The sequence below is a fragment of the Podarcis erhardii genome, assembly GCF_964252035.2.
Source record: "Podarcis erhardii genome assembly, chromosome: 11".
NCBI classification, from domain to species: Eukaryota; Metazoa; Chordata; class Lepidosauria; order Squamata; family Lacertidae; genus Podarcis; species Podarcis erhardii.
The window spans coordinates 54,023,302-54,048,770 of NC_138501.1; the positions used below are offsets into that span (position 1 = coordinate 54,023,302).

At 47.6% G+C, this 25,469-nt stretch overlaps 1 long non-coding RNA gene across 1 annotated transcript; it reads left to right on the forward strand.

Annotated features, from left to right (window-relative positions):
* The first annotated feature begins 4,526 nt into the window (after positions 1-4,526).
* On the forward strand, positions 4,527-25,469 carry LOC309352920. Its single transcript, XR_014161481.1, has 2 exons — positions 4,527-4,597; positions 25,101-25,469. It is a non-coding gene; the product is annotated as an uncharacterized lncRNA (long non-coding RNA).

Sequence of the window (25,469 nt, forward strand, 5' to 3'; positions counted from 1 at the left end):
ACGCGGGTGGTGCTGTGGTTAAACTACAGAGCCTAGGACTTGCCGATCAGAAGGTCAGCGGTTCAAATCCCCGCGACGGGGTGAGCTCCCATTGCTCGGTCCCTGCTCGTGCCAGCCTAGCAGTTCGAAAGCACGTCAAAAAAGTGCAAGTAGGTAAATAGGTACCGCTCCGGCGGGAAGGTAAGTGGCATTTCCGTGCACTGCTCTGGTTCGCCAGAAGTGGCTTAGTCATGCTGGCCCGGAAGCTGTACGCTGGCTCCCTCAGCCAGTAAAGCGAGATGAGCCCCAGAGTTAGCCACAACTGGACCTAATGGTCAGGGGTCCCTTTACCTTTTTACCCCAAGCAGAGACATCACCTTGCTGAGAAAGGTCCATATAGTTAAAGCTATGGTTTTCCCAGTAGTGATGTATGGAAGTGAGAGCTGGACCATAAAGAAGGCTGATCGCTGCAGAATTGATGCTTTTGAATTCTGGTGCTGGAGGAGACTCTTGAGAGTCCCATGGACTGCAAGAAGATCAAACCTCTCCATTCCTAAGGAAATCAGCCCTGAGTGCTCACTGGAAGGCCAGATCCTGAAGCTGAGGCTCCAATACTTTGGCCACCTCATGAGAAGAGAAGACTCCCTGGAAAAGACCCTGATGTTGGGAAAGATGGAGGGCGCAAGGAGAAGGGGACGACAGAGGACGAGATGGTCGGACAGTGTTCTCGAAGCTACCAGCATGAGTTTGACCATACTGTGGGAGGCAGTGGAAGACAGGAGTGCCTGGCGTGCTCTGGTCCATGGGGTCACAAAGAGTCGGACACGACTAAATGACTCAACAACAACAAGAGAAATAGCTAATCACATTGAACAGTAGCCTCACAAAAAATGAGTAGCAGATGGAATTCAAGTGTGCCAAGGTTTGGGGGGGGGTTGTTGGGGAGGGGGAAATGAGGGGCGGAACAGCTTTGCACCCGTAGCTTCTCCCCTCCCCGCCGAAGCAACTTCCCTTATCTCCTGGAACACCCGGACCCAGACTCAGTGGCAGGTGAGCAAACAGAAGTGGCTTTTCGGTTCTCTCCTCTCCGTTCTTTATTTTGGAGATTCTCCACGGCAATTTCTGCCAAGTACCCGTAAAACTCCTGGCCAAACAAGCCAGCGGGCAGGAGAGGGCCAGCGAGCCGGTGGGATGCTATTTATAACCCAGATGCCATTTAAGAGATAAGCTGAGGGAATTTAAGCAGGATTTAAGCTAAGCAGTTATCTGTGACCGGCGGACACAGTGTGCATTACGTTAGATTTACCGGAGAATGAGACGGGGAGGGAATGTGAAAAAATAAAATAAAAAGTGACACCTGTTGCCAAAGCAACCATCTAGAAACACGATGGCATTTTGGCTGCCATTAGCGCTGTGGCAAACAGCTGCGATTCTCCCCCAGCCTCTCCCCCAATGTCCCAGGAGTGACAGCAGCATAAATTTGTCTTCCATCTCCATTTGGAAGAGGGAAAGTGTTCAAGAGCCACTGTATATCCGTGTGGATTCTTTCAACATGTGCTCCACGCTCCCTCCATCCTAAGTCTTCAGTGCGAACTGCTGCAGCCTCCAGTAGCAGTGAAATCTGAGTTTGTTCCTTCCACCTCTTTCCGGGTGCATTCAGTCTGGAGAGAGCTTGGCATGGCACACAAAACTCAGATTCCTCACCACTTTCCCAACCAACTCCATACACTGCTGCAAGCTCAGAGTAGAGTTGGTGGGACCTATGATGTGGTTGAAGTGTTTGGCATCTGTCTGTCTTGGGAGACAATGGAAGAGTATGCCTTCAGGGGTGAAGTCAATACAGTGGTACCTCGGGTTAAGTACTTAATTCGTTCCGGAGGTCCGTTCTTAACCTGAAACTGTTCTTAACCTGAAGCACCACTTTAGCTAATGGGGCCTCCTGCGGCTGCCATGTGATTTTTGTTCTCATCCTGAAGCCAAGTTCTTAACCCGAGGTAATATTTCTGGGTTAGCAGAGTCTGTAAACTGAAGCGTATGTAACCAGAGGTACCACTGTAATAATAATAATAATAATAATAATAATAATAATAATAATAATAATAATTTATTATTTATACCCTGCCCATCTAGCTGGGCTTCCCCAGCCACCCTGGGTGGCTTCCAACAAAGTATTGAAATACAGTGGTCTGTTAAACATTAAAAGCTTCCCTAAACAGGGCTGCCTTCAGATGTCTTCTGAAAGTCTGGTAGTTGTTCTTCTCTTTGACATCTGTCAGGAGGGCATTCCACAGGGCGGGTGCCACCACCAAGAAGGCCCTCTGCCTGGTTCCCTGTAACTTGGCTTCTCACAGTGAGGGAACCGCCAGAAGGCCCTCAGAGCTGGACCTCAGTTTCCGGGGAGAATGATGGAGGTGGAGACGCTCCTTCAGGTACACTGGGCCGAGGCCATTTAGGGCTTTAAAGGTCAGCACCAACATTTTGAATTGTGCTCAGAAACATACTGGGAGCCAGTGTAGATCTTTCAAGACCAGTGTTATGTGGTGTTGATGGCCACTCCCAGTCACCAGTCTAGCTGCCACATTCTGGATTAGTTGTAGTTTCTGAGGAGAAACCATCCATTGGAGAGTTACAGAGACTGATATGGGAGAGACATGTTTCATTGCAGCTTTAGTCTTGTGAAGGGGGAAGGAAATATTGAAAGTCTTGTACGTTTGGCCCATCAATGTGACCAGATCGGGGAGTTTACAGTCTGGGGCTATGGACAAGCTGAGACCTTTCCAGTCCACATATCAATTTGAAATGGATTGGCAGCTGAATTCCACTTCAGCATTAGTAACAGAGTAGCCTCCTTCTCTGAACCTGGGACCAACAGGATTCATGGAAGAAAAGGCCCGCAATGGCTATTGGCCATGATGGCTATTTTCTACTGCCACTGTTGGGGGCAGTATGTCTCTGAATGGGAGTCAGAAGGGCGAAGAGTAGTGCTGTGCTCAGGTTTTGCCTCTGGGCTTCCCACTGGGGCATCTGGTTGGCCACAATGGGAACAGGATACTGGACTTCTGGGATTGGACTGTTAGAATTCCTGCTCCGTGGTTGCAGTCATGGGATTGTTGTCTATCACATGACAGTATATGTTTTGACTCCACAGAGTGGGAAGTGACAGAGACAGGATGTTTGTGTTACTGTGTTCCATGAAGTGGGACTATTGTCCTTTGTTCTTTCTCTCTTTGCTGTCTGATGCTGTCAACTTTTCCCTTTTCTTGCAAGGAATCCTATTCGGAATAAGGGAATTTCCCTTAAAAAAAGGGAATGTGTTAGAGGCTATGTGTTAGAGGCTATGTGTTAGAGAGAGGGAGCCATGTTGCAGTGCCCTGTGTGTGTTTATATGTAAATAAAGTAGATTAGCCAAAATGCTGAGTTGCTAAGGTCTGTCACGCAAGTTGGGCAAATTCTGTGGATCCCGAAGTGTGCCGGTGTCTGTTGGCATCGATCGCTGTGATGTTCAGGCAGAAGAAAGCTTATGAAGCTCCCAAACGATTGACCAGGAGGGAGAGAACATGCCAGTCGGGCATGTGTCTCTGCCAGGGTCCTACTCGAGAGTAGGCTGGACTCCTGACACGAACAAGGTGAGCCTTGGTTTCCTTTCCCACTCCACAGTTCTGTGATTCAATGATCTCTTGCAGTCATTTTGGCAATGCCTCCAGATGGGATGGAGCGAAACAGACCTTGCTCCAAATCTGGCCGGCAAAAGACTTTGCTGCAGCAGTGAGCGCATCGTCCCTCACGGGTGATTTGAACTCGGCGCTCTTGCCAAAAGCACTAGGTGGGAGACGCCTCCTGCTGGCCCCGGACAGGGGCAGTTAGAGCTTCTCCATCAAGGGAAGGTCACCTTGGTCTCCAGCCTGTGCTCTTGTCTGGCTAAGGCACCACGGGGAAATGTAACTCTGGATGTGAAAAGACCGAACATTCTTTGCAATGTCAAGCCTTGAGGGATGGAGCCCAGAGCTGTGACTTTTGAAAGAGGGTGTTAAATGAGATGCACAAGCAACGGCAAGCTGGAAAAAGCCAACAGTTCTTCGCTGATAGCTTTGTTGGCTTGAGGGGGGGGGGGGGACGAGTGCATTCTCAGCCCCGCTTGCTCTTTATTTACTGAACTGCTCTGCCTCCAGATTAACTCCGCTCTCATCCTCCTTTATTTGTTTCAGACCACATACTAAATCCCAAGCAGGCTCAGTAGGGAGCTTCGTGCAAAAACAAAATAAAATAAAAATAAAGACTCCGCGTGGTGGTAGGGGAGGGCAGGGGGGAGAAGGGGCTTGACGAATGGCTGCAGCATTTGGGATGCTTTCGCTTTTAAGCGCAGGGAAAAATATAGCCCAGGAAAGTCAGTTAATTGCAAAAGTGCTCTCTCTCTCTCTCTCTCTCTCTCTCTCTCTCTCTCTCTCTCTCTCTTTCTCTCTCTCTCTATCACAGGACAGCAATTTGCTTTGAGAGCAGCCGCTCCCCAGAACAGCCATGGAGGGAAACTGCCAATTTATAAGCACAACATCAGAGTGGTTGACTAGCACAGCCAGGACCCAGCCCTTTAGGATTTGCTGGGCAGGAGGTGTCCTGCCAGGTATCACAGCAAGACCATCCATTTTGGGGCAGGGCAGGTGAAGGCAAGTTTGGTGCCCGAATAGTTGCTCAGCAGCAGAACTTTAGAATCACACAATTCTAGAGTTGGGACACCCAAAGGTCCTCTAGTCCAACCCTCTGCAATGCAGGGATCACAGTGAAAGAATCCTTGTCACATGGCCACCCAAGGTGCTGGCCTCTTCTTCAATGAAGTGTTATAAGAAAAAATTGCTCCTTTTCCCTTATGGGGTATTCAAGAGCCCGTATAGAGTCCTTAAGTGGGTTCCCTATCAGTAAGAGAAAATGACAGAGGCCAACCCGAGTATATTGAGAAGCAAAGCGGCTAGTAAGCCTGATCTTTATTGCAATGGAAAAGTACTGTTGCAACAGGGTCCCCACTCCCCACACACAGGAGGGAGGAGAGAACCCAGAACCATGGTGTGCAAGCCCTAATATAGACTTTTGAAACTGTCTACCCTATAGCTCAAGTACCCCCCCCCGCCCACATCATACATACATCACAGAAGCGGGCAGTCTGCAGCAGAAATCCTGTCTGCCAGGATACCTGATAATGATCACTGATTGCTTTACCTGGGCAGCCTGGCCGTTCTTTTGTGATGGTTGTTGTTGTTTAGTCGTTTAGTCGTGTCTGACTCTTCGTGACCCCGTGGACCAGAGCATGCCAGGCACTTCTGTCTTCCACTGCCTCCCGCAGCTTGATCAAACCCATGCTGGTAGCTTCGAGAACACTGTCCAACCATTTGTGATGGTAAATACTTTAATTCCTGAATCCAGGTTACAGCTCACCCTATTCATACCCAAAGACAATGGAGAGGCTTTCCCATTTCCTTCCTCTTTGCAGAGAAATATTTGAGATCAATTTGGGAGAGTCAAATTGGCTTCAGGATTGTTCTCTTAGACACGTGGTTTATATACTTATGTATGTGTTTGCCTTGTACATTTATGAACATTTATTTTATATTTGAGACCTTAGAATTCTTATAACAGAAGGTTTATAATAATAATAATAATAATAATAATAATAACAACAACAACAACAACAACAACAACAACAACAACAACAACAATAATAATAATAATAATAATAATAATTTATTATTTATACCCCGCCCATCTGGCTGGGCCTCCCCAGCCACTCTGGGCGGCTTCCATAGAAACCAAAAATACAGTAAAATATCACACGTTAAAAACTTCCCTGAACAGGGCCGCCTTAAGATGTCTTCTGAATGTCAGGTAGTTGTTTATCGCTTTGACATCTGCTGGAAGGGCGTTCCACAGGGCGGGCGCCACTACCGAGAAGGCCCTCTGCCTGGTTCCCTGTAGCTTTGCTTCTCGCAATGAGGGAACCGCCAGAAGGCCCTCGGCGCTGGACCTCAGCGTCCGGGCAGAATGATGGGGGTGGAGAGATTGGGTGATCATCTGTCAGGGATTCTCTGCAGAGGGTTGAACGAGATGAACCTTGGGGTACTTTCCATACCTCTAGTTCTGTGCTTCAACTTTTGATTTAAAACCCCAGATGAATTGATAGCACAGTTCTCCAGAATTTGTCTGATCCTCAGATTTACCAGTAGCTGGCAACCCAAAATCTGCAGTGATGCAAGGTGGAGTCTAATCAGGAAAACATCCGTCTAATCAGGAAAACATCTGTCACATCTGGAAGAGCATGCCCACTGTCTACAGGATGATTCCAAAATCACTGTTACTGCAAGACTGACAAGAAACCAAAGCTATTGCATGTTTTGTTCCTGGTGACCCCGGGAACGCCCAAATGCAAACCACCATCAACCTTGTATCCACCAGATGTTTTGGACTACAATACACATCAGCATCTGAGTTACAGCCCCAAACATCTGGAGGGGCCTGACTGACAAAGCCTGCTTTGATATTTCTCTGTGCTTTTCCCGTGTTGTCCTTGGAATTGGTTTTCAAAAAGACAACTGAACAAATAGTGTGAACCTGCCAGATTATTTAACAGGATCTTGCAATGATTCTTTTTTCCTCCCCCTTGAAATGAAGGCTGCTTAGTAGCCTTTAGTGCTTGGAATGTCAAAAGGATTCTTTCCCTCCTCTGTTAAGAACTGGAGCTTTTGCTGAAAAACTGGCATCCGTGCCTTGTGCATGCCCAGGAACAACCGCAAGGGGGAGAGATTGCTGGACGAAAGCAGCTCCATCCAGGACGGATGGAAGGCTTGAACGCCGCTGGAAAAATTTCTCAAACAGTGCAGAGTTCCTGTGCCAAGGAAAGCCTCTGGGTAAAGCCTGGCAGTGGATGGGGAAAGCTCTATAGCTTGGTGGTGTAACAGCTGCATTGCATGCAGAAGGTTCCTGAGTTAATTTAGTGTTAATTTAGTGTATTCCCAGTCCTGTGGAATACACTGCCACTACAGATTGACGTGGGTGGCGCTGTGGGTTAAACCACAGAGCCTAGGGCTTGCTGATTAGAAGGTCTGCGGTTCGAATCCCTGCAACGGGGTGAGCTCCCGTTGCTCGGTCCCTGATCCTGCCAACCTAGCAGTTCGAAAGCACGTCAAAGTGGAAGTAGATAAATAGGTACCTCTCCCAGCGTTTCCGTGCGCTGCTCTGGTTCTCCAGAAGCGGCTTAGTCATGCTGGTCACATGACCCAGAAGCTGTACGCCCGCTCCCTTGGCCAATAAAGCGAGATGAGCGCTGCAACCCCAGAGTCATCTGCGACTGGACCTAACGGTCAGGGGTCCCTTCACCTTTACCTTTACAGATTGACAGGCTCTGGTGGATTGAGCGGACAAAACTGGTTTCTGCCCGTGCCGTAGTGAAGCAAGTGAGGGGCTTGTCAAGTTGGGAAGGAAAACTGCAGCAGAAGGAAAACTCTGATCCTAAACATTCACTGCTTTGCAGGACATCTTTGGGAGAAGATTAGGCTCAGGAGTAAATCCTACACAAATCTGGAATGGACTTCCTAAGGTGGTTGGATGGCGCCTTGTACTCTGTCTTCCCGCAACTCCTGCAGCCCAGCTAATGCCAAACATCTAGCTCTACTTTCCTTTTGGACCCCATCGGAGAGGCCAAGAGGGGGTTTGACTGGGCAACCCAGGACCTCCAGACACACTGCCCATGCTTGCATCCCAAGGAGATAATTTGGTGCTGCTAACACAGCAGTTTGACCTCAGCCCTGGAGGCCGACTCCATTGTCTCTTGAGACAGATGGATGTCAACAACAGATTCATCAAGCGCCTTCTGCACCAACTTTTAAATGCCTACCAAAAACTTTTCTATTCTGCCAGGTCTATGCAGGTCATTTAGCAGATATCCCTCCCAATGGTTAATTGATGTTTGTTTTTAACTTTTTTCTTTTAAAGGTTTTTATTGTGTGGTTGATATTCTTATTGCTGTAAACTGCTTGGATCTATTTTTACGATACAGCAATATACTTTTTTTATATACATATAAATAAATAAATCCTCAGCATCTCCAGATGGGGCTGGGATTGTCCTCTGCATGAAACCCTGGAGAGCTACTGCCAGTCAGTGTAGACAATATTGAGCTACATGGACACGTGAAAATTTCCTGATACAGAGTCCTTAAAGCAGATAGTGGGATCAATTTTTTGGATTGCTAAAGGGGCACGCTTTACAGTTTAGTTTACAGGGATAGCTCCAGAACACACCCAGACACACAAAACCCCTCTTTCCAGGGACAACCCTTTTTCATAGATCCTACCTCTCTAATGAAGGGACGCGGGTGGCGCTGTGGGTTAAACCACAGATACTAGGACTTGCGAGTCAGAAGGTTGGCGGTTCGAATCCCCGCGATGGGGTGAGTTCCCATTGCTTGATCCCTGCTCCTTCCAACTTAGCAGTTCGAAAGCACGTCAAAGTGCAAGTAGATAAATAGGTACTGCTCCGGCGGGAAGGTAAACTGCGTTTCCGTGCGCTGCTCTGGTTCACCAGAAGCGGCTTAGTCATGCTGGCCACATGACCGGAAGCTGTACGCCGACTCCCTTGGCCTATAGAGCGAGATGAGTGCCGCAACCCCAGAGTTGGCCACAACTGGACCTAATGGTCAGGGGTCCCTTTACCTTTACCTTACCTCTCTAATACTGACTGCTCTTGGAGGTCCAAAAGATGCATACTCCAGTGTCAATAATTTGCAACACCAGATGAGAGTACTGGCCATCTGGCTACCCCAAACAGCAGTAACTGCCCAGGGTTCCTTTTATGCCATTTTCAGCTACCCAATACTGTTAGCTCACTGTGCAGTGCACAAAAATAAAGAATAAAGAATAAAATTCCCAATAAAACACGGATCAATAATGCATCAAATAAAACAACTTGAAAAAAATAACCAGAACAACCATTCCAAAGCAGAGATCTTGAGAGAAACAAATTAAAATTAATGTGATATGACTGCTGGCTTCAGGTCTGGCTCCTCTCTTGTGTTAAGTGAACATTTGGAGCAGGGTTAAGTTTGCCTCTTCACAGGGAGCCCCCCTAGATCCTGGAAACCTGAAGAATGTCTGGGACTTGGTGCATGGATTTCAAGAGCAGGACTGGGGAGGCGGGGAGCCATGCACATTGGGGCAGGACCAGAAGCACAGACCCACAGCCTCCCTATTCATGTGTGCAAGTCATGTGCAGGAGGGCTTCCGGCTCTCAGCATTCCATGAACTGAGTTAGCCAGCAGTTGTCTAGGATGGTTCCCTGTGGTCTAAACCACAGAGCCTCCTGGGCTTGTCAATCAGAAGGTTGACGGTTCAAATCCCCATGACGGGGTGAGCTCCCGTTCCTCTGTCGCAGCTCCTGCCAACCTAGCAGTTCGAAAACACACCAGTGCTAATAGATAAATAGGTACCACTGTGGTGGGAAGGTAAATAGCCTTTCCATGCGCTCTGGTTTCCATTACAGTGTTCCACTGCACCAGAAGCAGTTTAGTCATGCTGATCACATGACCTGGAAAGCTGTCTGTGGACAAACGCTGCCTCCCTCAGCCTGAAAGTGAGATGAGTGCCGCAACCCCATAGTCACCTTTGACTGGACTTAACCGTCCGGGGGTCCTTTGCCTTTTTTTTACCTGTGTAGATGCTTCCCTGTAGGGGGAAATTCCCTTTAGGGATTCAATTGGGAGGCTCACACTAAATCCCCAATATTTCAGGCTTTATTCCATAATGCATTACAGGATAGAGCTTTTCATAATGGTACTTGCCATATAGGGAGGAAATGCATTGTCTTGGCTGTTTCAGCCTCTCTCCGACCAGCTTTTGCCACCCTGTTACTCCACTATCTCTCATTCTATCTTGAAAACACTTACTCGGCCCGTTTTTTCTTTACAGGCAGAGTCCTCCTTGCTCCTTACCTGAAGCTGTTTTCCACTGCAACAGGCAGCGTTGTGTTTCTCCTAAACTGGTCCTTACCAGTTTTATCCTCAGGCTTCATTCTTGCATAGTTACAGAATGTCTTCCACATCCTCCCATTCTGGCCTCTTTAGGGTTTTTCCTGTGCAGATGTTTTGTACCTGTGCCCACCTGGGTGTGCCAATTCCTCTCTCTTGGGCACGGGGGCTTTCAGCACAAACAAGAGCCCAGGATGATTCAGGTTCTGTTAGCCTACAGTTGCTTTGGAATTTGTTGCTAATCCGAAGGATTTGCAAATCAAAGGGATGTTCCTCTTTTGATATCACAAAGCCTTGGAGGTTTCTCTGCATTGCAACACCCATGTCATTAGCAAAGTTAGCCACGTCCCTCTCTCTTCTCCTGTTGCTTGGGGTGGGCATCATTCTCCGAGCGGATGGCTGAGGGATTCCTTCTTCCCACACTTGCATTAATGAGATCAGCAGCAGATGCGTTTGGAGACTGCCAGATGGTCCCAGGGCTTTGGGAATATTCCTGTGGTTTGATGACTTTCTTGTCTTCTGAGAAAATGGGAGATGCTGAAGCTTTGATAACAGGAGGGGGAAAGCTGTTTGCAGTTTTGCAGCGACATCTACAAAGCCCCTTGGATGAAGACTTACAAGGAGTTTGATCACTCACTCACCCAACTCAGTCCTGCTGAAGCCTTAGAAGTAAGAGCAAACAGCACCTAATTTACAGAAAACTATATATTAGCTAAAGTGGTGCTTCAGGTTAAGAATATTTTCAGGTTAAGAATGGACCTCCAGAACGAATTAACCCGAGGTACCACTGTATAAGGTAAAGGTAAAGGGACCCCTGATCATTAGGTCCCGTCATGGATGACTCTGGGGTTGTGCTGCTCATCTCGCTTTATTGGCCGAGGGAGCCGGTGTACAGCTTCTGGGTCATGTGGCCAGCATGACTCAGCCGCTTCTGGCGAACCAGAGCAGTGCACGGAAACGCCGTTTACCTTCCCGCCGGAGCGGTACCTATTTATCTACTTGCACTTTGACGTGCTTTCGAACTGCTAGGTTGGCAGGAGCAGGGACCGAGCAACGGGAGCTCACCCTGTCGCAGGGATTCGAACCGTCGACCTTCTGATTGGCAAGTCCCAGGCTCTGTGGTTTAACCCACAGCGTCACCCGCGGCCCTTGTGACTCCCTGTTGCTACTCAGCTTCAAAAAAAAAGGGGGGGGGTGTCCCCGGATTCATTGAAAAAAAATCTGGTAACCATACTTTGGCCTGATCCAGACGGTTCTTCTAACATTCTTATGGCTCTCTCTGCTCAGCATTCCTCTGCTATGAATCCTACAAACCAACTCAGGATGAGGATTTTGGCTTTAAAAACAAAAACACGGCAGAAGGAAGTAAGGATAGAACTCTGCTCAACGTGTGGCATGAGCCTCACCTTCTCAAACAAGTGGATATTATATATATTTTGTCACTCGACAATTCCAGCATCAAGCAGTGACTGGCTTATGTGAATGAATTGAGGTCAGTTTTGTAAACACAGGAGCAGTCAATGACAACATTCCTAGAGTGTACATGTTAGAACATGGGGAGGGATGTCTGTCCAGCAAGCAGGTAAACTTCCTGGGGACGGACTTCCTCCACATGTGACCAGAGGTGGGTGTGGCCTCACCTGTGCAGGTAATGATAAAAGCACAGGGCAGGCAGCCACTCTCTCTCTTGCCTCTTGCCTCTTGCCTCTTGCCTCTTGCCTCTTGCTCTCTTGCCTCTCTCTCTGCCATCTTCCTTCGATGAGGAAACATCTAAGGATGCCCTCTTGGCTCTCAGCCAAGAGAGGACAGTACTATCTTCCTATAAGTGCATGTTTCTAAGTGCATGTAACCTTTTTAAGCCTGCCTACCTTCTGGGATCATATTGTGAACAGAACGTGAGTAAACTCTTTTATACTTTTATAAAGACTGTGTCGTGTCTTGTATTTTAAGAGGGAACAAAGGGGAAATTACCAGAGTAATTATTATAGAGGTTCTAGCGAACCTGTGCAAGCGTTACCGTTGCGAACTTAAAGGGGAATGTCTATAAACTCTGCTGATATTTTGGGAACTTGTTAGTACAAGTTGGATAAGGATATAATTAGTCAATATATCCTCTCCTGCACCCCAGAACATTCCCACAAAGGGTTATTGGGCCCAGTATTGCATATTTCTGCGTATTTTTGAAGGATTGCATTGGATTGTGATTTTGAGTTGAGTAGTATTTTTCTGAGTTAACTTCCTGGTAAGCACATGGTCCTTTGTTCCATTGTGCAGTGGGGATTAAGCAACCCCCCCCCTTCCCTCAGAGTTCACAGTGACCCAAGGCAGTGAAGAATTGTTTTGCATTTTTAGATTTTTGAGATTTTGATTTTAAAATTTTGAGAAATTTTGAAATTTTGAAGAATTTTCAAATTTTTGGATTTTAAGATGGCTAGAGCAGCTTTTGATAGTGATGCAAAGCTAGGAATGCCTGTGCTGAATGAACACAATTTCATGCACTGGAAGCAGCGCTTGATAGCATGTTTAGATTATAAGCACATTTTGGAAGCTTTAAACCCTCAGCCTACAGGATCGTCTGAGGAGGATTTAGCCAAGATAAATGCTTGGAAACGCATGAACAGCGAAGCTAGACACATAATTTTGAGTGGACTTCGTGATGAGCAGCTATCACTAATAAATAGTACAGATGATGCATCTCAGATCTTAAGAGATATTGAGCGCGTGTATGGAGAATCTAGCATAAACTGCTTCAGAAACTTGGTGTGTAAATTAACCAGAGTGAGGATGAATTCAAAACAGGAATTCACAGAGCACATCAACAAGTTTACTGAGATTATTCAAAGAATTGATTTGACTCCCAAAGCTTTTGATGAAGATACAAAGATAGCATTTTTGTTATCATCACTTGGACCACGCTTTAGCGCATTTGTAAGTTTGATGGATCATAGACAAGGTCTGACTTTTAAAGACTTGATTGGTTATTTAAAAGAAGAATGCAGAGATAGAGCTGAATCTCCAGTGAGAAATGCTAGAAGCAAGGACAGCAGTTATGCATCTAGGCAATGTACAAAGTCCAAAGAGATGCCTAAGAAAGTGATTTGTTTCAATTGTAACAAAGAAGGACACATTGCAAAGAATTGCAAGGCTCCTAAAGCCAAGAAACCCCACCCCTTTCAGCCAAAAGGGGAAAAGAAGGGGAAATGCGAATGCACATGGCTACTGCAAGAAAGGAATTTAGCTGTCCAGAATCGTGAAAATAGACGTAATAAATGGATAATTGATTCAGGTGCCAGCTCACATTTTTCATATAAAAAGGACTATTTTAATGAGATAAATGATGAAGAAGGATCTGAAATTGAAATTGCAGATGGCAACATTGTTAAAGCAAAAGGTGCAGGTTCCATGAGTCTGAAATGCAATATAAACAATGAATGCATTGAGAACACAATCTCTAGAGTTTTGTATGTTCCAGAGCTGAGCTGCAATTTAATCAGCGTGTCCACTTTGGACAAGAAAGGTTTCCAGATCACATTTGGAAATGGAGAATGCAAGGTGACTAGAAATGGCAAAGTGTTTGCTCAAGCAGAGCTAATCAATGGTGTATATGAGCTTGATCTTTCAGAGAATCAGTCTGCAAAAGTGGCACATTCCAGCCAGAAGGATGAAGCAGATCTGGACCTATGGCACAGAAGGCTTGGACATAGAGACACCAACGTCATTCTGGATCTACAGAAAAGAGATCTTGTAAGAGGTTTGCAGGTAAAGCAGAGCAACAAAGCTCCAGCAAAGTGCATAAGCTGTATTACTGAGAAGGCTGTAAAACCTTCATTTCCACGTTGTGCAGAACAAAGAAGCAACAAAGTGCTTGACATAGTGCACACTGACATATGTGGACCCATGAGTGTTCCCTCACTGGGAAAGAATAGATATATTTTAATATTTCTGGATGACTTTTCAAGATTTTGTGTTGTATATTTCCTCAAAGAGAAGAGTGAGACAGTGGACAAGCTCCAAGAATACATTGCCATGGTCAAGAACAAATTCCAGAGAGCTCCAGCTGTGTTAATGAGCGACAATGGAGGTGAGTACTGCTCAAATGAAATGCAGGCTCTCCTGGCCAAGGAAGGAATTGCACACGTAACCACAATTCCTTACACACCACAGCAGAATGCCATAGCTGAGAGAAAGTTTAGGTCCATTATGGACATGACAAGGTGCATGCTAAAGGATGCATGTTTGCCACAGAAGCTGTGGGCCGAAGGAGTGTACACGTCAGTCTATTTGCAGAATAGACTGCCAACTAAAGGTGCAGAGCGCACACCATTTGAACTTTGGCATGGGAAAGCTCCCAATCTGTCGCACATACGTGTGTTTGGAAGTCCGTGTTACTTCCACGTGCCCAAGGAACACAGACACAAGCTTGACTCCAGGGCAAAAGCAGGTATCCTTGTGGGATATGCCTCTGGAGGCAAAGGATACAGAATTATGGACTTACAAACTGGTAAGACAAATGCATACCATGCGGTTTATTTTGATGAATATGGAAAAGTAGACACTAAGAACACTGTTGTGGATTCTTCCGATGAGTCAGAAAGGACTCAAGAATTTGTATATTTCCCTTTTGAGACCCCACAAAGTACTAATCTACCTTCGAGTGTTACAGCGCCCCCTACAGGCGATGCACCAGAGGACCAGAACCCTGGCGGCACCAGAGACGAAGATGAGGACTCAGATGGGGACATGCCTGCGTTGGAGGAGGATGAAGAAGCTGATGCGGTTGCAGAACCAGAGGTCAGGCACTCGTCCAGAACCAACAAAGGTGTCCCACCATTGCGGTTGTCCTACTTTGCAGGGTCAGCGTTTCCACAGGAACCTTCCACTTGGGAAGAGATACAGGAGATGCCAGCTGCAGAAGCCAGTCTCTGGAGGAAGGCCGCACAGGAGGAGATGGATGCACTGCATCAGAACAAGACCTGGACACTCACTGAGCTGCCTCCCGGTAAGAAGGCCATTGGCAGTAAATGGGTTTTCAAGGTTAAGAAGGGGTCAGAAGGAGAAGTGCAGCGCTACAAAGCTAGACTTGTAGCACAGGGATTTTCACAGCGTTTTGGTGAAGACTATGATGAAGTTTTTGCACCAACTGTGAGGTACAGCAGCGTAAGAATGCTTCTAAGCATTGCAGCCTCCAAGAAAATGAGAGTGAAACACATAGACATTGCTACCGCTTTTCTACATGGGCAGATTTCTGAAGAAATTTATATGAAACAGCCCAAAGGTTTTGTAAAACCACATGAGGCACATTTAGTGTGCAAACTCCAGAAAGGACTTTACGGACTTAAACAGGCTGCTAGAGCCTGGAACCAGAAGTTGCATAAAATGCTGATGCAACTTGGGTACAAGCAAGGCGACGCTGATAAGTGCTTGTACAGTAAGTCAAATAATGGACAATTCTCATATATCTTAGCTTTTGTTGATGACCTGATTATTGCCACAGCAAGTGAGAAAGACTATACACAGATAGTAAAACACCTTAGCAAAGAGGTGGAGGTCAAGGAGCTAGGAGATGTCCACTACTACCTCGGGATCCAGGTGGAAAGAGAAGAGGACGGCTCATTTCTTCTCAGCCAAAGACAGAAGATCCACGAGCTAATTGAGCACATGCAGATGCAAGACGCACATCCAGTCGCTACACCGATGGCTACTGACTTCCTGAAGAATCAGCAGGATTCGAAGCAGTTGCCAGACAACAATGACTACAGGTCGGCGATTGGTAAACTTTTGTATTTAGTTACCACATGTAGACCTGACTTAGCAAATGCTGTGGGGATTCTTAGCAGAAAAGTGAATTCTCCCACTGAGCATGATTGGGCAGGTGTAAAGAGGGTGGTGCGATATTTGAAGGGTACCATGAATTGTAAATTAAGGTTACCAGCCGTCAGAGACCCTAAGTTGGTTGGGTATACTGATGCGGATTGGGCTGGGGATAATGCTGATTATAAATCAACAAGTGGTCATGTTTTCATGTTTGGTGATGGACCTGTTTCATGGGGCAGTTATAAACAGAGCTGTGTAGCATTATCTTCCACAGAATCAGAATACGTTGCAGCAACAGAAGCCTGCAGAGAGATCGCCTGGCTTGATCAACTCATAAAGGACTTTGGGTTGGTGAGAAAAGGGCCTGTCAGCTTGCTAGAGGACAATCAAAGTTGCCTGAAGCTGACGCAGAGTGAGAAGTTCCTGGCCAGAACAAAACACATTGGGGTTAAGTACCACTACATACGCCAGATGATCCAGGATGGACTTGTGGAACTATCCTACTGCAGCACCCAAGAGATGACTGCTGACATCCTGACGAAACCCCTACCAAGAGAGAGTTTCCAGAATCTACGTGTCAAGCTGGGACTCTGGGTGGTTGAATAAAGTTGTTTATGTTTTGTATAATGTTGTATTGCCTGAGAAGGGGTATGTGGGATGTAAACACAGGAGCAGTCAATGACAACATTCCTAGAGTGTACATGTTAGAACATGGGGAGGGATGTCTGTCCAGCAAGCAGGTAAACTTCCTGGGGACGGACTTCCTCCACATGTGACCAGAGGTGGGTGTGGCCTCACCTGTGCAGGTAATGATAAAAGCACAGGGCAGGCAGCCACTCTCTCTCTTGCCTCTTGCCTCTTGCCTCTTGCCTCTTGCCTCTTGCCTCTCTCTCTGCCATCTTCCTTCGATGAGGAAACATCTAAGGATGCCCTCTTGGCTCTCAGCCAAGAGAGGACAGTACTATCTTCCTATAAGTGCATGTTTCTAAGTGCATGTAACCTTTTTAAGCCTGCCTACCTTCTGGGATCATATTGTGAACAGAACGTGAGTAAACTCTTTTATACTTTTATAAAGACTGTGTCGTGTCTTGTATTTTAAGAGGGAACAAAGGGGAAATTACCAGAGTAATTATTATAGAGGTTCTAGCGAACCTGTGCAAGCGTTACCGTTGCGAACTTAAAGGGGAATGTCTATAAACTCTGCTGATATTTTGGGAACTTGTTAGTACAAGTTGGAGAAGGATATAATTAGTCAATATATCCTCTCCTGCACCCCAGAACATTCCCACAAGTTTCACCCATGTTCTCATTCCCCAAGTTAAACACCCTGCAAAACTCAGTTGCTCACTTTTATAATTAGAGATCTAGTATCGCCATTCTGGACAAACAGCCAAATGACGATCTTGTTACTCCGTTGACCTTGTGCACCCCGGGAGCGATGATGAAAAGGCAGCGTTGATGAGTCTCAGCCCCACGGCAGGTCCTAACGGGAGGAAGAAGAGACACACAGCCCAGTACCTATGAATAGCTCACAATCAGCAATGCCTGATTGGGGCGTGTGGGATGGAGGCCCTCTCTGGCCTTTGCACAGAGCAACATGTGAGGAAGGGAGGAGAGGGTGGTGCTCAGGAGCCAATTCTGGGAATGATCTGCACTGGGTCAGGCAGAAGGTTGACTGTGGAGAATAAAAGGAGAGAGACAGAACCACCAAAAGTATTCTGAATTAGTGTGATTATTCATCAATGGATACACTCAGCTCCGACTCCGGTGTTGTTAAATATGTTTCTGGGTAGAAATTTAGTTCTCACTCACAAAGAGCTGTCAAGACATTTATTCAGTTGTATCTCAGAGTGGGAAGACACTTCAGTCTGTAAATATTGAGTGGTGGCACCAGAAAGTTTGTCTCTGTGAATGTGGGAAAATAAGCAGAGCCTGCTGGATTAGGCCAATGGCCCATCAAAGGCAGCAGCCTCTTCTCACAGTGCTGACCAGATACCTGGGGGAAACCTGGAAGCGGGAGCTAAGCACAAGATCAACATCTAACCCAGCGTCCTAGCCTCACAGTGGCCAAGCAGATGCCCATGGGGAAAACCCAAAAGCAGAACATGAGCGCCAGAACTCTCCTTCCTCCTGTGGCTTCTAGCGACTGGTATTCAGAAGCATTGTTGCCTCCAAATGTGGATGAAGAGCACAGGGATCCTGGCTAGCAGCCATCAATACCCATCTCCTCCATGAACTTCTCTACTTCTCTTATTTTGTTGTTGTTGAGTCATTTAGTCGTGTCCGACTCTTCGTGACCCCCTGGCCCTCCTGTCTTCCACTGCCTCCCGCAGTTTGGTCAAACTCATGCTGGTAGCTTCGAGAACACTGTCCCACCATCTCGTCCTCTGTCGTCCCCTTCTCCTTGGGCCCTCCATCTTTCCCAACATCAGGGTCTTTTCCAGGGAGTCTTTTCTTCTCATGTGGTGACCAAAATATTGGAGCCTCAGCTTCAGGATCTGTCCTTCCAGTGAGCACTCAGGGCTGATTTCCTTAAGGATGGAGAGGTTGGATCTTCTTGCAGCTCATGGAACTCTCAAGAGTCTCCTCCAGCACCAGAATTCAAAAGCATCAATTCTTGGGCGATCAGCCTTCTTTATGGTCCAGCTCTCACTTCCATACATCACTACTGGGAAAACCATAGCTTGAACTATATGGACCTTTGTTGGCAAGGTGATGTCTCTGCTTTTTAAGATGCTGTCCAGGTTTGTCATCGCTTTTATCCCAAGAAGCATGGCCATCCCCACCTCCTGTGGGAGCGAGTTCCATAGTTCGACTATGCGCTGTATGGAGGTGTGCCTTTCTTTTATCTGTCTTGGCAGTGATGTAGCAAGGGGGGCACAGGGATGGCTGCCCCGGGCACAAAACTGTTAGGGGTGCAAATCTCAAGACCAGCTTCTCCATGAGAACCAGGAAGTGACCTCTCCACCTCTTCTGTTCTTCTCTCTGTGGCTTTAATGTCCTGGATGCTGCTGCTGTTGAATGTGCATGCGTACTCCATCCATTTCCCTCTCTCCCACCCCGGATACTGGCAAGCCACGCTATGCCACTGTGCCCCAGATCAACCAACATGCAGCTTCACTGGATATTCATCTGTTCCAGTGTTATGAGAGAGGAAGGGAAACCCTTCTCCATCCACTCTCTCCATGCCATGCATCATTTTACAAGCTTCTACCCTGTTGCTTCTTACTTGCCTTTTATTGGAGCTAAAAAGTCCCAGATGCTGCAACCATTCCTCATAGGGCAGTCGCTCTTATCCCCTGGATCATTTGAATTGCCTTTTTCTGAATCATTTCACTTCCAGGCCGTGATCTGCGGTGGGGCAGGGATATGAACAGGCCGTCTCCCAGAGTGCTTGAAGCCCCCGCAGCTCTTAGCTTGACTGTCTAGTGACCCCCGTGGTCTTGTCCTAGAAACCCCAGAGCAAATAAACAAGCAAAGCACAATCTAAGCCCCAAAAGAAAGTGGGGGGGGGAATGCCATCAGGAGGGGGAGAGACAGCAGAGGAAATTGCCACTTAAGTACATGCCGCTTTGCGGATTAACAAGCTGGGTTTGGAAGAAGCAAGAGGCAGTGAGAATGAGAGGCAGGAGGCTTTGCAAGAAGCTTATGGCAAGCAGGGGGCATGCAGACACTCTCGCTGAGGATCAAAGCCCTTCCAGAGGAAAGACAACCTGATGTTATTTTTCTTGGCAGGAGACTCTCCCAGAGCTGTTCAAATCGCAGTTCTCTCTGGGGATCAAGGGTACCTTGTCAAGGCCTCGTGGGAAATCTCCCAATCTCCTCTTAGGAGTAAACAACATGCTCCCTTATGGATCCAACAGTTGTGTAACATAAGAACGGATCAACATGGTGGTGGGGTGGTGGAGGTGGGGGTTGCATCCTATTTCAGGCCCCCTTTTTTTACAGGGTGGGAACAGAAGGATGGCCTCCCCCCACAGCCCAAATGCCATTGCTGCCTTCAAGGTCTTGATAATGCCAACAGTGAAGGAATCAAAAGAATCATGGCGGCAGCAGGGGCGGTGTGTGGGTCAGAGTTAGGGTGGTGGCTGGAAGTGGCTGGCACATGGATGGCGGCTAACAGATTGAGGTTGAATCCTGACAAGACAGAAGTACTGTTTTGGGGGACAGGGGGCAGGTATCTAAGAGAAGTCCAAACAATCTTCCCTAAAACCTCAGCAAAGTCCTTTCCTGCCTCCCAAGTGTCAGAGACCAGGCTGAGGAGTGATGCTCTGATGAGGAATGGTGGGAGTCTCCCCCTCCCCTTGGTCCTGACCAGGATCCTGAAGCTGCTCAGGAGCAGTGGGACAGTATAGATTTAGAACAGTGGTTTGCAGAGGGGCATAGTTCTGAAGACAAAAGTTGGGAAGAACTTGGGGGGTGAACAGTGAGGTGAAGAAGAACTGGAATAGAGAGAGCTAACAGACTCTCTCTCTCTCACTGGAAAGTGTCCAGCCTATCATTCCAAGGTCACGTAGAGCAGATAAGGTGACTACACGAAAAGCACGGTGGTTGCGAGATCAGGTTGCAAGGCGCAGAAGTGATAGGGTGCTTAGGGGGGAAGTGAGTGAAAACCTTAATTGGGAGCACCTTCATTCCGAGAATGGATGCTTTGTCTTTTTGCTGTGACTATTAAAAACTCTTTAAATGTTAAGTGACCCTTTTCGCTTTGACCTGCTTGTCTACGGCCAAAGGGTCGGAGCAAGTTGAGTCCCCGAAGCCTGACACCAAGCAAACACTGCTCAGATGTCGGCAGGAGACAAAGGAGAGCCCCTCCACAAGATCTTAGTCAGTGGGCAATTATGTAGGTTTGTATGGGAGAAGATTGTCTTTTAGGAATCCTGGTCCCAGGTGAACAGGATCCTGCCAGAGGGATGTGCTGCATTGTGCACCATCTCTATTAGGGGCCATAGCCAACCCTTCTAGAACAAAGCTGAAGTCCCTGAGCCTCCTTTGGGCTCTTCATCCAAGGCAGACCAATAACAAATAGGGTTTGTGTGTGTTTAATTTCCACTGGGGGGTGGCGAGAGAGACGAAGCTACGAGGGGCGAATCAGGTTGGGGGCGAGGCAGTTGTTTTTTAGATGACAGCTCCTGGCTTGGAATCATCCCCTGAGTGGAGATGCTGAGATTGAACAAATAAAGCCTGAGGATGATTGCCTTGTTGCCGTTGGCCCATTGAAAGAGGAACGGCTCTCGGATCAATAAGAGACTCATCCATGGTAGTTTTGTGGGAGAAAAAAAAACGAGACTCCTGACGCGGCGAGGAAGGTTGGATGGGCTTGGTGGGAATCATACGTCAGCCTCGTTCTAATTGTCTCACTATCAGCCACAGATGGTGCTGCAGCCAGAGTGCTCAATTCACGGCAGCCTCAGCACTTTGCTGCCAGGGCCGTCTTAAGCAATCCGGTGCCATGGTGCAAAGCTCCACCCCCCTTTCCCAGAGTTGTTGACTTTTTTTAGGGCAGGAGGAGGTGAGCAGCTGCTGGAGGGCAGCTCCTCCAGCAGGGAAGAGGCGGAGGCTAAACATGGCGCCTCCCGGCTCAGCTGGCCGCTTTGTGCCATGGTGGCCTTGGCAGGCAGCACACCGAGCGAGCGGGTCTTTGCCGAGCGAGCGAGGGTGCTGCTCCCACTGAGTGTTGACTCGATTTTTCCCTTTAGCCTTCTTGCACCCTGCAGAATTCGGCGCCTGCAGGCTAAAAAGGAAAAACTGAGTCAACGCTTGGTGGGAGTGGCGCACGCACCCTCGCTCACTCAGCGCGCTTGTTTGGTGTTCCCAGGTGTGCTGGTCCCGAGGGTTAACCGCACGGCGAGGTCCTGGTCCAGTCCGAGGTCGAGGGTGCGGTATGGATGCTGTCCGTCAAAGCTGAAGCGGGGTCCAAGGCAGGGAGTCGGGTGAGGCCAGGAAATCTGGCAGAAGAGCAGGACAGGGTGCCGACAGGAACAGGCTACCAACAATGTTGCTCCCGCAACCTGGGGCTGGGGCTGGCTGGCTTTTATCTCCTCTGAGGCATAGGGTGGCCCCGGTCCACAGGTGACTCGTCTCTCCTGGCCTGGAGGCGAGCACTCCTCCTGTGGGAACTTAGTTGCCTCCGCCTCTCTGCCCTGAGCCTCTGCATCTCAGGAGAGGCTGGAGGGTTACCGGACCCAGAGGCAACCTCAGCTTCCCCTGACGGAGCTGAGAGTGGAGCCCCTGCAGGCAATGGGTCCTCCATCCCCTCAGGAGCCAGAGCAGACTCAGCTGATGCCTGCACCTGAGGACCCAGCCCTGGCTCAGCCCCTTCAGGCTCATGCCCCAGCCCCGGCTCAGTGGGTTCTGGAGGCGGGGACTCCTGTGCAGGCTGGGATTCCTCAGGTTCAGCCTCCGAGTCCGAATCCCAGGCCATCACACCAGGACTCTCGCCCTCCAGAACTTGGCGCCCCGGCATCCCACGCCACTAGCCTCTGTGGGTAAGACGGGCCTTTTTGCCGCCTGCAGACATGTGATTTTTGTGTGTGTGGTCTCTGCCCTGCCTGCCTCCCCTGTGACCTGGCACAAAGGGGCTTCTGTCCACACAGGTGTCTTTTGTAACCGAGACATTGTCACATTGTTGAAGCTTTCAGAGTTTCAATGGCACGTCTTGGCTTCACGATTGCCAGCGCCTTGGCTAAGCAACCTCACCTCTTGGCATGCAGCGAGAGTGTGCCCCTTCGCGGTTTTATCAGATTTTATTGATGGATGGAGGGCTCTGAATGGCAAAGAGAGAGAGAGAGAGAGAGAAATCTCTGGAACCTGAAATGGTAGGAATGAATCCTGCAAAGGTTTAAACCAACATTTGTCAGACCTTTTGAACTTGCCCTCATTTTTAAACTTATCTTGGTTCCTGCCATCATCCTCAAACCCCCACATCCTGACCAAAACAGCACCAGGGAGGGGTGAAATCTGTCATTTTTTTGGTTTCCCCAAGTTTCTCACCCCCCCCATCTTCAGTGCAGATTCAGTGCACATTTGTGCACTGATGTGTAGTTCTTCAAAGAAAAAGTCCTTATGAAAAATTGTCAGCCTTTTATTCTACATTTCTCCTGAATAGGGGACTGACAACCACAGAAGTTGTGGACTCTCCTTCAGAGGTTTGTCAACAGAGGTTGGATGGTCGTCTGTCAGGGATTCTTTAGTTGTGCATTCCTGCATTGCAGGGGGTTGGACTAGATGACCCTCGGGACCCCTTCCAACTCTACAGTTCTGCAATTCTAATACTCACAAATGTGTGTGTAATTGTCTCTAATATGCACATTCCCCCAAGCCATTTCCCCTAATTGTATAATGCATTTCTTTGCATGTTATTGTGACTGGTATAAGCTCGCTTTCCTGTAATATGCCCATTTTTGTAGACATTTTGGGGTTTGGGGGTTTGGAGAGTGCATCACAAAATTCAGAGAAGTGGGGATTTTGAAGGATTGCTGCGTTTCAGTTTGCGTATTGTTTGGGGGAAGTGCAGATTAGGCAGCTTAGCATTAAAACGCGAAACCGAAATGAATTCCTCCCCGCTTGTTCCCCAGCGCTGAAAATCTGTTTTCCGCAATCAATCATGCAAAAGTTCCTTGCATGCAGCTGGATGCATACAGTCTACGTCTGCATGGCCTGGGGGGCCAATATTTCTTCTATAGTGGCACCACACAGGGAAATTGAATCTCTCATCCTTCCTAAAAGCAGAGAGTAGAACGAAGCATCAACTCTCCACCAAATCAGGTGGGAATCTTGAGGAAAGTGTGATGCGATTCAAATCTATCCGTGCCTCGGCTAATCTCCCTCCCCAGACTTTTGCATGCACTCCTTCCATATTTCCGTGTCCTGCTCCACCGTTTGAGCACCGTGAGCCCATGATGTAATACTGCAGCAAACAGGATCAGTCTAATCCCCAGGTGTATTTTCATCACCACTGTCACCTTCATTCTGTTCAGCACCAGCCACCGCGTTGTGAAAAATGCGGAGAACCCAGGCGCTCCCAAAATACCTTTGCAATGTCCCAAAGGTTCAAAAATTATAAATGTGGTTGGAAGAGTGCATATCATTCAGAGGAAATTTGAAGTGTGTGGGGGAATTATTGAAATGGCAGGTCAATTCAGCTGAGAAAAGGAAGTATAGCTAAAGTGAGTAAGCCTTTTAAGAGGGGTGTGCACCATATTTGGGGGGGGGGCAGAAGCTGAAACGGTGATTCTTTTTAAAAATAATTTTTTATTCGTTTTTCATACAGAAACAAAAAAAAAAAAAAGCAAAAAATGTTCTCTCAAGCCTTTTGACTTCCCTCCATCCCTCCATGGATTCCATTTCTAAATCTTGTTCCTGCATCTTTTACTGCAATCTATCTGTTATATATCCATAGTGTCCATAGTTTGTGTTACTTTTCAAGTGTCACTGTATTCCTGCCAATGATTTCAACTGTTTACAGTGGTCTCTCAAATATGTTAAGAAGTTATTCCAGTCTTTCCCAAATACTTGGTTTCCTGGTTTCTGATCTATCCCGTCAGTCTTGCCATTACGGCATATTCTGCCACTCTTCTCTGGTTTTTCTTCTTTCCATCTCTGGGCTAAGAGCCTCTGTGCTGCTGTTGTTGAATACATAAACAGTCTTTTATTTTGGTGGTTCCGTACCTATAATTCCTAACAAAGAAAACCTCTGGTTTTCTGACAAAAGTTATCTTAAACATTTTTTTCAATTCATTATATATCAGTTCCCAGAATGCTTTTACCGAAACAGGGTGATTCTTTGGTCTCCTCTCTCCCCAAAGTGTGATGTCAATATTTCCCCACTGTAAGTGGGGTCTGCACGACTTCTCGTGCCACCCTGTTTCTGTCCTTTTCAGTGCCAGATTTCCCATCTGTGGTGGTTCCCAAAGTGGTGGGATCAGGGGTGGGTCTTTCAATTTTCAGCAGTGCCCCATGCAAGGCCAAAATTCAGCACCCCCTACCTCTTGCTTTCCCTCCTGCTCAATTCACTATGTCATAACTCCTGCAGCACCGCTAGGCTCGACACCCAGTGTGGCAGAACAGCTCGCATTGCCCTAAATTTGCCTCTGGTGGGATCCCCTGTCAGTAGTTCATTCTCTCGTTGCTGGATCATGTGATCCTTATTTACATTCCACACTGCTGGAGTGTGGGAACGGAAACTCAGATAAGAGAACTTCTGTCCTTTGTGCTTTTGTTTTTCTGCTCTTTGTTCTCTGCTTTTGGACAGAGAAGATGTGTGTCAGACACTGCTCACACCAGCCATGTTTTGTTGTTTTAGGTAAAGGGACCCCTCACCATTAGGTCCAGTGGTGGCCGACTCTGGGGTTGCGGCGCTCATCTCGCTTTATTGGCCGAGGGAGCCGGCGTACAGCTTCCGGGTCATGTGGCGAACCAGAGCAGCGCACAGAAATGCTGTTTACCTTCCCACCGGAGTGGTACCTATTTATCTACTTGCACTTTGACGTGCTTTCGAACTGCTAGGTGGGCAGGAGCAGGAGCCGATCAATGGGAGCTCACCCCGTTGCGGGGATTCGAACCACTGACCTTTTGATCAGCAAGTCCTAGGCTCTGTGGTTTAACTCACAGCGCCACCCGTGTCCCCTTTGTTGTTTTAATTTGCTGTAAATTAATAAATTTCATGATGCCA